This window comes from Crinia signifera, chromosome 8 (assembly GCF_055691185.1).
Source record: "Crinia signifera chromosome 8, ASM5569118v1, whole genome shotgun sequence".
Lineage (NCBI taxonomy): Eukaryota > Metazoa > Chordata > Amphibia > Anura > Myobatrachidae > Crinia > Crinia signifera.
Window position 1 is genome coordinate 127951368 of NC_139224.1, and position 12254 is coordinate 127963621.

General features: G+C 45.6%; 1 long non-coding RNA gene across 1 annotated transcript in view; it reads right to left on the reverse strand.

Annotated features, from left to right (window-relative positions):
- Positions 1-12254, reverse strand: part of LOC146027092 (uncharacterized) — an 88227-nt gene that overhangs the window by 67950 nt on the left and 8023 nt on the right. The window contains exons 3-4 of the long non-coding RNA XR_014454662.1: positions 11751-11795; positions 3852-3884 (exon numbers count right to left, since the gene is read on the reverse strand). This is a non-coding gene — a long non-coding RNA (uncharacterized LOC146027092). The remainder of the gene's footprint in view (positions 1-3851; positions 3885-11750; positions 11796-12254) is intronic.

Sequence of the window (12254 nt, forward strand, 5' to 3'; positions counted from 1 at the left end):
TGAATATTATTGAGTGTGTCCCCGCTCCAGCGCTGCTGGGAATAGTGGTGCTGGCAACCATAAGTAATTTGCGGGGACCCGCTCATTAATATTCACTGCAAGCCGGGTCCCTGCTCTCAGCGCCGCTATCCCCAGCAGGTACTGTACCCATTCATGAATATTCACTGCGAGCTGGTCCCTGCTTACTGTCAGCCCCCCCCCCCAGCACCTTTGGTGCCCACTCCCCACTACTTTAGTGCCCCCCTCCCACCAGCACTGTATATGCAATAGTTCTAACAAAAAATATTCTAAATGATGCCCTGGTGCCATCTATATCTGCCGCTGTGCATATGGCACTGGGGGGGCATTATGTATGTGGCACTATGGGGTAATGAAGTATGTGGCACTATGAGGTTTTATGTATGTGGCGCTATGGAGAGCATGTATGTAGCGCTTAGGGGGGGCAGCTATATGTATATGGTATTATGTACTTGGCACTGTGGGGGCATTTTGGGTGTAAATGGCATTAAAATGCCATGGAAAGGGGAAGGTGTGATTTGGACAGAGAGAGGCAGGTGCAATGGGGACAGAGAGGTGCTGGTGTGATGGGACAGAGAGGGCAGGTGTGATGGGGACAGAGAAGTACGGGTGCGAGGGGGACAGAGAGGGGCGTGTGCGATGGGGACAGAGAGGGGCAGGTGCGATAGGGACAGAGAGGGGCAGGTATGTGCATCATTTTTAAAGTGTGGCATAATTTAAACATAACTGCAGCGTTATACCAAAGTGAAACAGAAGGACAGAAAACAACCAGAACTCTGAAAACCAAAGGACTACTTTGAGTGTGTTCTCTTTATTCTAACAACATACAGTACAACTCCTGACTGCTTAATCAGGATATTCAGGTGTAATAACTCCTTTTTGACATCCACAAAAACTTTTGACTAACAATTTTAATGCTTGTATTTGTACTGTTAGTTTCGAAAATGCACGGCTGTACCTCTAATGCAGGGATGGTGAACCTTCGGCCCTCCAGCTTTTGTTGAACTGCACATCCCAGCATTACTTGCAAATGTTGTAGCATGGCCACATAGCAAAACTGTAACAAGGCATGCTGGGATGTGCAGTTCCACAACAGCTGGAGGGCCGAAGGTTCCCCATCCCTCCACCTCTCCTGCACTTCTGCTGACAGAAGGTGTCTCCCAAGATTCTGTTCTTGGTCCTCTTCTCTTGCTCTATATGTCCTCTCTCGGTGAGCTAATTCACTCACTCGACTTCCAATATCACAACTATGGTTATAATACCGAAATATATCCTGTTCTCTCTCCCCTCTCCTCAGTCATATTTCCAACTGTCTATAGTCTTGGATGACCCAGTGCTTTCCGAGACTTAAAATGTTTAAGACTGAGATGATCATCTTCTAACTCTCCTGCATAAAACCCATCTATCTAGATTCCTAACTGTCTATTTATGCTCACTGCTACCCCTGCTCTCATGTTGTTTTCTTAAAATATATCATTCCTCTCCGGGAGAGGGCAGCCAGCTCTGTTAGGCAGGGGGGCGGGGCCATATCCCGGAGTGGAAAAGAGGAGGTTCGGGGCGTGGCCACACAGATTGCTGCCCTGTTGGGGGGCGTGCCTACAGCGTCGCATCATTTTAGCCCCACCGTGCAATGCCGGTATTTCAGACATTGCACGTGGGGGGCGGGGCTAAATGTCGCGATCGCGGCATTTTACCCGTGGGACACATTACGCCGAGGGACACATCGCGGGAGCTGGGGGGGATATGCGGGAGGATTGCCACCCTTTCCGGGGGGCCGGGAGGGGGACCCGATTTCCAGGGTAGGCAACCCTGAAATATATATATCTTTGCTACCCTGATAATTGCTGTAACTATCCTTATTTACCTTATATACTTGTCCCAAATTGTCTTGTACTGTAATTCATTATTTTTTTTGATCATTATGTATTGTTAGGCATTAGGGTACCCTTTTGGCTCCATATAATAATAATAATAATAATAATAATAATACTTTAATAGAAAATTCACAATGACATTTTATTCTTTAATTTGCCTATTCAATTAATTTGGCTATCATCAAATTAGGGCTTATTGTATTGTAAAATGTGAGAGAGAATTAGATTTGGGTGAGTTATTTTGTTTCTGTGCAGGGTAAATACTATCTGCTTTATTTTTACACTGCAATATAGATCTCACTTTGAAGTAAAACCCCACCCAAATCTAATTCTCTCTGCACATTTTACATCTACCCCCCTGCAGTGCACATGGTTTTGTCCATCTAAGAAGGTTTTTGTCAGAAAGAGTGAACTAGAATAAGGCCCTATGTGAGGAAGATGTGCTAGAACTGGTAGTGCATCTAGTAACAGCCTGGGACCCGTAATGCATGAGATAACAGGCATGAACCACTAATGCGCCTGCATTTGGGCTAGGACCAATATTGAATTAGCTAACTGGGCTGAAATTATTATTGCTTTATCTAACTGGGCTGATACTGTGATGTGTGGCAGATACTGCACATGAATATACAGGATTCAGAATGGTGTCTGAAGATACAAATTTGACTTGCTCCAGGAAGAGTATGCAAATCCCTGATTGGCTGCCAGAGTAAGTTGAAGCTAAGAAATATTTCTATTGTATGAGTCACAGACAGCTGACCATATCCAACATGCATGGTGACACCCATACACAAGAGCTGGCAGGAGTTCAGTGAAGAGAAAGCCAGCATGGTACTGTATGAAGCAGGGCCATCTTAACAGCAGTGTGGACCCCTGGGCAAAGCAATGCACTGGGGCCCTTACCCATTCTCCCTTCCTAGGGGTGGGGGGTGCAATCAGCAGCTGCTTTGATGTCCCACGGGTGGCAGGGGGTGCTATATCTTCCACTCAACATGTAGGACCTGGAGCAGTAACTTCTGCTAATTACTCCTTTATTGCACAGGTGGTGGGATGGAGAACACAAACGTGTGGAAGGGGACACAGAGCTGAATGAAGGGTCCCTTATAAATGACTTCCGGGGAGGTAGGGTTTTTTTTATACGCAGGGGAGGGTTGGATAATGGAGTGGGCCTAATATTCATCATTTTCCGGTGGCAGTGCAGCTTGTTTGACTGCAGATATCGCCATTATCTGGAAATAGATTTCTTAGCCTTCAATAGTATAAAAACCTAGAGTCCCACCTTTCAGGAGGTGCTGGGGACTTGGGGATCAGAGATCAGGACGGAACCAGAGCAATCCATTGACAAAAATATAAAACTGTACACCAGACGTTTGGAGCTGGAGCAGGGACCGACTGCTGGAAGGCTGATATCTCTGGTTCTGGGCATGATAGAGACAAGCCGCTAGTGTCGACAGAAAGGGGAGAGTCCAAACTTTTGTAACATACTCTCAGAAAAACTCTAAGTCAGAGCGAACATGATAAAGAAGACTGGGAATTGCAATTAACAGGTCGGATGTGGACTGCTGCTTTGAAGTTGGATATCTCCAGTTCCCCAGGGCCGATTTTCTAAATTCTGGTATCCCTGGAAAAAGGGGATCCTCAGCAATCAGCATAGCGCCCTTATACACCTGGGGTCCCTGGGCAAGTGCTCATTAAGCCCATACAAAAAGACGGCCCTGGTATGAAGCAGCGTCAGACCAGGGTGTTGGAGGAGAGCAGCAGTGACTTAGATCTCACTGCCCAATGGAAGAAACATCACAGAGATAAGAATTTGATTTTACCCTGGAGCGTGACATTGTGATTGGATCAAGGTATGTGTAGCTGGGTCAGGGCAGGCTCACACAATTACAGAGGAGACAGTATGTTCTATGGGCAGACATATATTCTATTTCAAAACTAATATCAATTAGAATAGCTTACCAAGTCAATTTCATCCACACCACAGGCTGTAGTCTTAAAAATAGAAAACAGAATTAATGGAAACCTTTAACACCTTACAGTATATATGCATTGATGTTGTCGTGCAACAGATTACATATATTACACATGGTGTATGCAAAAGCATTGTTACATTATATTAACTAATGATGTTACACCTAGGCTGATCACCAAGGGATCTAGGGCCTTATTCTGATTGCCTCGCTTGGACGCAAATTAGTTCGGAGCGCATATCTTAGCTTACTACGCATGCGTACCATTCGCAAAGTGCATGTGCAGGTTTGGGCAACCATGCACGCTTACGAATAGAAATACGCTAGTGAATGCTTGTGTAAAGTAGGTGTAATGTGGGCATATAGATAGGCGCAGTCACAAAACTGGGGCGTTTACGAGGGTAGTGACTAAAAGTGCTGGGCGGTGGCTTTGCTCCACTGTGCGAGCACTCCGACTGATCGAGGTCAAAATCATTCGCTCAGAAAAAGCAAGTCTCATGCCTCGCAGGCCAGACGCTTATTGGCCCCACATTCACACGGGCAATCAACATGCACAACTGCTAAAATGCGTGCAGCTGCACACAATACTCACCCATGCAGCAAGTTTCTCTCATTAACCAATTAACTAACTACACGGCAGCTGCACGGGAAACACAGTTTTGCAGTTTAAACATTTGCACTTCTCTGCATTCATATCTCTTATATCCTTTATTGTTTTTAACCACAATAGCTCCAGTATTCTTAGCTGCTTTTATGTGCGATTTTAAAATCTCAATCCTTAACACACAAGTGTGCATGTCATGTTCAGAGGGGTAGGGAGGGCGGAGCCAGTGGAGCTCACGCTCCGGGCGCCGATTGGTCGAATGGCGCCGCCGGCCCACCCCCCCCTCCGCAAATGAGCCCTGCACTAGTAAGATCATACTAATAGAACTAACAGGCAGCGGGCGCCGGCGGCTGCCCTGCCTGGCACCTGTCTCCTGCCCTGCTCACCCGGTCCCTGCCGCCAAATGTCACGGGCGGTGAGGGTGGCTGACTCACTCCTCTCTAAGTTGCTGCTGCTCGGGCTGGCTTCCGGGCAGCGCAGCAGAATTCCAGACTCCTCCCAGAGTCACCTGCCCCTGCTACGCACAGTGACTCACTCCCTCCTCCCTGGCTACAGCAGCATCATCAGCCTTCCCAATCGCTGGCTGTAGCCTGGAGGAGGAGGTTTTCTGCTGCCGCCCATGCAACCCTACTGTGCTCAGTTATCATTATTCAAGGTGAATTTCTTTTTTTTTTCTTTATACAGCTAATTAATGATGGTAATAAACATGGTAATAAACTTGGGGTTTGGGTGATTGGTGGTGGGGGGGCAGCAGATTCTGTTACAGTTACCTATAACGCAGCAGATTCCGTTACAGTGTCTTATATAGTGTATTAAGTTTTTTCGGTACTAGTTTAGTTTCACGGCTTAAGATATTGCATGTGATATCGCATGTGATATCGCATGCGCTACATGCGATGCGATATCACATCCGATTTGATGCGATTTTTGACCTGTTCATTACCCCGCTCGCCGCGCTTCGGGTTCGGTGGCTCGCTGCGCTCGCCACACTATATGAAGTCAACTCCATGTGTAGTGGATAGTGGGGTAATGAACAGGTCAAAAATCGCATGCGATATCAGAAATATGGCCTAGCTCCGGGCACCATGGCACCTAGCTACACCGCTGGTCATGTTGGCCCAATAGTACACACAATCAATGGCAGTTTTTACCTATGGGCTGCAGGGCTGCAGCTCCGTAAGGTAAAATCTGCCACTGTAGTGAAGCCAGATGCAGTCTGTGAGATTGCACTGGCTTCACTGTGACTGGCAGTGACTTCCTATTGGAAGTCTGATCTGCCAGTCACCAAGGCAGTCCCACTGGGAGGTGCTCCCTCCCTCCGGGACGCCTTGCTGCGGGCTGCTGTGCAAAATCGGCAATTGCGCATGTGCAGTAACTATATCGGTACTCAGGGCCGGTGCTAAGGTGTCCGGCGCCCTCCTGCAAACTATAAATTTTGCGCCCTTTTGAGCGGTGTGCTACACAGTGAAACATTTGCGCAGAATCGGCTGCACCCTGGCTGCGCAGCCTAGCTGTGAAGGCTGCATATGTTTTGGGTTATGTGTGATGTCACCCAGCCGTTGAAGCCCTCCCCCGAAATGCATGCGTTGTATCGACCGTTCACATTAAATCTTAAAGCGATGCCCCCGCAACAGGCCATTGAGCCCCGTGCGAACGGTCGAGACAACGCAGGCATGTCAGGGGAGGGCTGCGACGGCAGGGTGACATCACACACAACCCAACACATGGCAGGCCTACTAGGCTGCGCAGCCAGGGTGCAATCGATACTGCGCAAATGTTTCACTGTCTAGCAAACTGCTCACATCTCAGTGCTGTGTCCGCAAAAGCGCACATCGCATCGCACACTGCTATCGCAGCGTGTATGACCACCTTTAGGCATATAACTAGGGTTGCCACCTCATGTATCATCGATTCCTGGAGATCTCTCCCACCCCCCCCCCAATCCCTACAGTGGACGGAGCCTAATTCAGTAAGAGGGAAGAGCTGTGATTGCGAATTCACATTCTGACACATGGATCACCCCCAACCCCCCCCCCATAACAAGCAATGTTCAGGTATGTTTTTTCTTCAAGCCCTAATTATAATCTGGTGTGCTGTCAGACAGTGTTCCATGAATATTAGCCACCACCATTTGTGTCAAAATGTGCGTAGTTGTTGACTGCTTGTTGGATGATTAGCAGTAACATAAAATAACTTTGCAGAGAAGAAGCTAAATTAAATTAGACCGATTATGCTGCCAGTGTATTACTAAATTGTAGAACACCAAGATTACAATTATGAAGAGTTATGAGTTCTTACTGTACATATAGTACTCTTGTTTGTGGTAGGGCAAGGTGTGACAGCAGGCCGTAGAGTTGTCACAGTACAGTAGGTCGGACAGTCATGGTCCACGCTACCCAGCGGTCACTCAGTCATTACAGTCATCTCATTGAGTCATCATAGCTGGGCTGGCTGCAGAGGCAGCCTGCAGACAAGGACTCACGGGATGATGACATCATCATCATCTCGCGAGAATGTCTGTAGCTCCGCAGCGGCAGTGATTCGCGCGCCGCTACTGCCTCTTAGGCTGATAACCTCTCCCCTCACAGTGACCCAATGACACCCCCGGCGATGACTCGCACACCCCCGGCCCCGCCGCGACTTTGAGCTTGCCCGCAGCAGTCAGCAGGCTGGGCAGCAGCAGTGCCACAGTGCGGATGCTATCCAGGCTTTTTCAGTAACTTAGGCTGTGTTGAGTGTGTGGACACAGTGCACTCACGCTGAAGGGAACAGGGAGCTCTTTATACACTGCTGCCGCCCGCCCGCTGTCAGAGAGGCGCTGCGGGCGGCGTGCAGGACGGAAGCGGTGACAGCTGACTGAGGCAGGCGGCAGCTTAAGCAAAGCAGGGAGGGAGACAGCGCCTTTTCAGCATGGGGCCTCCCTGCTTTGCAGGAGTTGCTGAGCGGGCAGCGCCGGCCCTGTATGCGCTGGTCCCGGTGCCTGTAATTTATATTGTGTAGGTGCCAGGACCAAGATTCCTTCTATGGGCTGTTGCCGAAGAAGCCCATAAAAGCTGGCCGCATGCGCAGTACATATGTTTATACTGCACATAGCAGCAGCGGCGACAGGGGGAGGGGGTGCCTGCATAGCGGCCAGAGGCAGCCCCCGTCCCCCAAGAAGGTACATATTAGTATTAGCATCAGGGTTTAGCCACATCAATTTAAAAAATAAATTATACCCCTTTCACATTGCAGCTTTAACACGGTATATTGCCATTTTTTTACCGTTTTAAAACGGTACAGCTGCAGTGTGAAAGCTCCATTGTCAATTTACCGGTTACAGAATACTGGTATTTTGAAACGTGTTAAAAGCAGGATCCTACGCGTTTCTGAGCCGTTTTCCCTGCAGTCTGAACAGCTCAGAAATGGTATTTTCTACAAATGATAACCACACAAGGGTGATAGGTTATCCCCCTGCATGATCCCCGCCCACAAGCAGGAAATAAACATTTAAAATTACATTGTATGGCTTTCTATGGGTGAAACAGGTTGAATCTGAAAGGTACAAAAACGGTACTGAAACTGCAATATACCGTTTACAACGTGCAATATAAAACTGGCTTTTGACCCGTTTTAAGACACGTTTACAAAACGGGTTGAAAGCAGGTTTGCAATGTGAAACCAGTATTAGTTTGGGAAGTGAAACATCAACAACACTAGAAACAGACAGGTAATAAGGGTTAATTACAAGTTTAATTTGGGGAGGCTATTATTTTATTGAAACCAATAAACACCATGGAATGAGGGTAATTGGTTAATGGGTTGTAAATTTCTTGTGAGCGCATTCGTGCTGTGGCATGTGAAACACCCGCAGAGTGTGTTCACTCGGCCGGCCACTGGATGTCCGAGCGAAGAGGCTGAGTTACGTGCGAACACTTTAGCGTATGTGTAGTGGATCGCCACTCCCTTGTGTGTTTAGATGCAAACAAATGGCTTAGAGGCGTGCTTTCGCTGGCCGTGTGTAAGTGGGTGCCGTTCGCTCGGCTGCGTGGGAATGTTTGTCAGAGCAAATGAACCAGAATAAGGCCCCTAGTGTATTTCTTTGTGATAAATAGTACAATAGAGTGCTGTTAGCCCTGTAACTTCAGAGATTACTGTATATTCTAATTCAAAGAAATGGTTTCTGCAGTATGTGTAATTCATCATCCATTCCCAAACTGTCACTAGGCAAAAAACATGGAAAATGTAACCCTATTGTAACACTATTGTATACATTATAAAACATTCATTTTAATAATGAACTATGGTATATATATATATATATATATACCTATATATATATATATACCTATATATATATATATATATATATATATATATATATATATATATATATATATATATATATACATACATACATACATACATACATACATACATACAGTGGGGCAAAAAAGTATTTAGTCAGCCACCAATTGTGCAAGTTCTCCCACTTAAAAAGATGAGAGAGGCCTGTAATTTTCATCATAGGTATACCTCAACTATGAGAGACAAAATGAGGAAAAAAAATCCAGAAAATGACATTGTCTGATTTTTAAAGAATTTATTTGCAAATTATGGTGGAAAATAAGTATTTGGTCAATAACAAAAGTTCATCTCAGTACTTTGTTATATACCCTTTGTTGGCAATGACAGAGGTCAAACGTTTTCTGTAAGTCTTCACAAGGTTTTCACAAACTGTTGCTGGTATTTTGGCCCATTCCTCCATGCAGATCTCCTCTAGAGCAGTGATGTTTTGGGGCTGTCGCTGGGCAACACGGACTTTCAACTCCCTCCAAAGATTTTCTATGGGGTTGAGATCTGGAGACTGGCTCGGCCACTTTGTTATCCGGGCAGTGTGTTTGGGATCGTTGTCATGCTGAAAGACCCAGCCACGTTTCATCTTCAATGCCCTTGCTGATGGAAGGAGGTTTTCACTCAAAATCTGACGATACATGGCCCCATTCATTCTTTCCTTTACACGGAGCAGTCGTCCTGGTCCCTTTGCAGAAAAACAGCCCCAAAGCATGATGTTTCCACCCCCATGCTTTACAGTAGGTATGGTGTTCTTTGGATGCAACTCAGCATTCTTTCTTCTCCAAACACGACGAGTAGAGTTGTTACCAAAAAGTTCTATTTTGGTTTCATCTGACCATATGACATTCTCCCAATCCTCTTCTGGATCATCCAAATGCTCTCTAGCAAACTTCAGACGGGCCTGCACATGTACTGCCTTTAGCAGGGGGACACGTCTGGCACTGCAGGATTTGAGTCCCTGGCGGCGTAGTGTGTTACTGATGGTAGCCTTTGTTACTTTGGTCCCAGCTCTCAGCAGGTCATTCACTAGGTCCCCCCGTGTGGTTCTGGGATTTTTGATCACCGTTCTTGTGATCATTTTGACCCCACGGGGTGAGATCTTGCGGGGAGCCCCAGATCGAGGGAGACTATCAGTGGTCTTGTATGCCTTCCATTTCCTAATAATTGCTCCCACAGTTGATTTCTTCACACCAAGCTGCTTACCTATTGCAGATTCAGTCTTCCCAGCCTGGTGCAGGTCTACAATTTTGTTTCTGGTGTCCTTTGACAGCTCTTTGCTCTTGGCCATAGTGGAGTTTGGAGTGTGACTGTTTGAAGTGTTGGACAGGTGTCTTTTATATAGATAAAGAGTTCAAACAGGTGTCATTAATACAGGTAACGAGTGGAGGACAGAGGAGCCTCTTACAGAAGAAGTTACAGGTCTGTGAGAGCAAGAAATCTTGCTTGTTTGTTTTTGACCAAATACTTATTTTCCACCATAATTTGCAAATAAATTCTTTAAAAATCAGACAATGTCATTTTCTGGATTTTTTTTCCTCATTTTGTCTCTCATAGTTGAGGTATACCTATGATGAAAATTACAGGCCTCTCTCATCTTTTTAAGTGGGAGAACTTGCACAATTGGTGGCTGACTAAATACTTTTTTGCCCAACTGTACATACATACATACATACATACATACATACATACTCTTCCCAGAAACAGAATATAACCCACCCGGATCTAAATCTTTCGGCACCTGCTGTGTACATACCTTTGCCCAGTGTTGTGCTTTTTTTGCTTTGCTAACAAAATTGAATCAGGCTCACAGCATGGTGGTGGCCAAGCTCCATGTATTTACAATCCTAATTTACCTTTTTTAAAAACTAGAGATGTTCACTGACCCTGTTCATGTTTTGGATCTGGATTCACCTTTGTGTTTGGTTTTAGTTTTATAAAACCACCCTTATGCTGTGTACACACGGTACAATCCAGCATGAGATTTTAACTATATAGTCAAAATCGCATGCAGATCGCACAGGTTTTTACCTTGTGATCCCAATGCACGCTCCCGTGACAGCACAAATCAAAACCCAGATAGACAGGGCAGCAATGACTATATAGTGCAAATCTAAAGCAGATAGCATGAATTGTATGTAAAAAGTACAGAGATTGCAAAGATTGTATAGCACTCGCATCTTAAGTCGAATAGCAAGGGAATCTCACTGTGTGTACTCACCATAACGTGCTTTGCTTTTGGATTTGGTTTAAAATTGATAAAAATGTAAACAGCTAAAAATCATGTCTTTTTTTATATTATGAAAACCAAAATTCAAATTTGAATTCCAAATCCCAAACCATGGAAAGATTTGATCCAGTAATTATCTCTGCACATGTTACATCTGCCCCCCCTGCAGTGCACATGGTTTTGTCCATTTGAGAAGTAATTTGCCTTTGAGAGTGAACCAGAATAAGGCCCATTGGCTTCGGAACACCTGTGTTTTCTGGGGCACTCCCAGAAAATGCTGCGTTACTGTTTTCAAATGACCACAGGATGTCATTCACCCTGCGAGCAGCGAGAAAAGGCTCGCCTTCACTGGCTGCCTCTGGACGGAAAGCTTGCCCATGCGCACTGTGTGTCATGCTCAAACACGATTGTCTGATAATTGGATGGGCTGCCAATTCACAGCCCATCTGTGTGGGTCTGAATCAGGCCAATGTGTCATGAGGAGCAGGCTTGTTCAGATGCCAGTGCTGGTTATGCTACAGCAACGTGCTCTTTACTGAATTGACTCCACATACTTCAAATGTATCATAATGTACATAAAAAAAAAAGTATTATACATACTTTGTTTACTGACATAATATAGATTAGCTGTTAATCATAACATCTGCTATGCATTAAAAAGCCACTTAAAATGTAAAGAAAATGTATACATATGTTACAAAGAAATGTAATAAAAATCTTACCAAATCTTTTAGTATGGACTTTAATTTGAGCTTCAATTCTGCCAACTGTTTTAACAAAATAAAATATTTGAAACATTTTCATGAAAATAAAAAAAAGGCAAAAAGGATCATAAAAAATAAATGTTATAGTAATCCCTTCTGTGGTAATCCCGGAAATTTTCAAGGCTATGATTCAGTGCTAATAGTGGCATTCCCAGAAAATTTCCGGGATTACCACTGTCTCCCCTTCCTTGGTCCCAGGCAGCGCCGCTGAGCAATGAGCTCAGCTTCAGCGGCTGCCCAGATGCAGCTGCCCTGCCTTGGCTCCTTCCTATTGGCTGTGTGCAGTGTGACCTTGCTAACGTCACACCGCACACAGCTGGGTTGTCGAGGCCAGGGATGGGCATCGGCTGATCTAGTGCACAGCAGCATTGCCTGGCCACGGGACACTCAGCTGCGGATTTTTTAGTGCTCTCTAAAAAAAAAAACTGCCATGTGGGGTGCGCTCCCTAAAAAAAACACTGA